A 2,031-nucleotide genomic window follows, 5' to 3' on the forward strand; every position below is an offset into this window, starting at 1 on the left:
CCTATCTTGGCTCTGGTATTCCTCAAAAGTGTTGTGAGCGTGGAAGTATGCAGTCATTTCTCAATTACTTGTCGGCTAGCTTTGAGCAGACAACTCAGGAAGAGAGTGGTTTCTTTGCTTCCCTCCTGGTTAGACAATAGAAGTGACAGGATAGTTGCGTTTTGTTTTGTTTTGTTTTTTTTGTCCAGTTTTGTTAATTTTACTATTTTTAATTATGTGTTCTGGGGGCAATGTGCAGGTACCCATGGAGCCAGAGTAGTTTGATCCCTGGAATTAGAGATAAAAGTGGTTGTGGGCCACCTGATAGGGCACCAGGAACAGAACTCTGGGCCTCTGGAAGAGCAATGAATGCTCTGAACCACGGAGCCATCTCTCCAGCTCCAAGGCAGTTCTAAACAAGCCATCACAGTAGCGATGCCCTGTAGTGGTAGAGACTCAGTACCTGCTCACTCTGTCAGGGGGGAATAGGAAAGGTTTCAGGAAGAGATTTAAAGGGGAGTTTAAAAGCTCCGAGATAAATAGGAAGGAACAGCCCTCACAAATGGGGGGGACGAAATAGTATAGGGGGTGTGGTGTGGTAGGGTAGGGTGTGGTAGGGTGGGGTGGGGTGGATGGCCAGCAGTGAATTATGGCTTATGCTCAGCATCTGTGAAAATGAGGATGAAACTCCGAACCCACAAGCCGGATTATCAGGCACTTGGGCTAGCCGAGGAGTTTGGGCTTCATAGACAGTCAGTCAGTAGCAACTGGAAGACTTTAAGCAGGGGAGTGGCAGGATTAACTGCATGATTGACTCTGTCTTTGACAGAGGAGTGGAGAGAGTGAAAGCGGAGCCTTAAACCCTTTAAGGAAGCTTTAGAACTAACCAAATGGGCATTACAGGCCCAATAAGGAGCAGCAGCTGGGGACGGGTGATGTCTCTATTTCTAGTCAGGGATTCTGCTCAGTGCTCCAAGATTCCAGTGGCATGGTACCCAGGCTTTGGCAAGTGGAGGCTATGTGAAGGTTTTGAGAAATCCAGGCAAAATTACTCAAGTAAAAAGAAATCAACAACACCAGATGGTTTGTCCATTCATTCATACATTAATTTGTTATTTATTCGGCTGAAGCTTATGGAATACCTCTTCTGTTAGGAAGTCAGGGTTTAAGAGAGAGCAAATAAGGAGGAGTAAGGGTTCCATGTGCTTTCAATGTAAGGCTATGGGCAGAACGGTGTACCCAAGGCTGGCGAGCAGGAAGCCTACAAGGGTTTCTATAACCTATGGCAATGGGGCATGGCACTGAACAAAAGTTTAACTCCCATAAGATTAGTATGTCACATTCTCAGAGTTGGATAACAAACAACTTCCAGAGTGCACAGGATGGGTGGAGAACAGTTAGCTTGGCTGGAGAATTTGCTTAGGGGCGGAGACATCAGGAGGAGATGAAGCACAATGAGGCTAGTTGGTGACGTCTTACAGCTCCTTCAATACAGTTCCTCTTCTTATGGTGACCCCGGGGCCATAAAATTAGTTTGTTGCTACTTCGTTGTAAATTTGCTACTGTTATGAGTTGTAATGTAAGTATCCGATATGCTGGATATCTGATATAGGATCCCGCTGAAAGGATCATTGGACACTCTAAAGGATCGTGAGATCCACAGCTTGAGAACCGCCTGTCTTGAAAGAGCCCTTTACGAGTTTCAAGTACCTCTAGTCTCTTTGTGGGGAGGGAGGAGCAAGGAGAAAGGGCAGTGTAAAGTGCATGTAGATACTTGAGGAGTTCAAGGCTCAGAGAGGCAGTGTCACCTGCCCAAGTCCACAGAAGTGTAACCACTGGACTGAGATCGGAGTTCTTAGCCAATGTCCTCTTTTCCTAGGGTGCAGAAAGACTGGGAGAGTGGGGGTTGGAGACAGCAGAAAAGGGCGCCAAACAACTAGCTCTGAGGAAAGGTAGGTTAGGCTTGAACCCAGGGGCGCTCCGGTGGCGGGATGGTTGTCCTCGAAGAATACTAACCCAAGCTAGCCCGCTCTTAGAGCCACAGATTCCCCA

The sequence above is a fragment of the Rattus rattus genome, chromosome 7 (assembly GCF_011064425.1).
Source record: "Rattus rattus isolate New Zealand chromosome 7, Rrattus_CSIRO_v1, whole genome shotgun sequence".
NCBI classification, from domain to species: domain Eukaryota; kingdom Metazoa; phylum Chordata; class Mammalia; order Rodentia; family Muridae; genus Rattus; species Rattus rattus.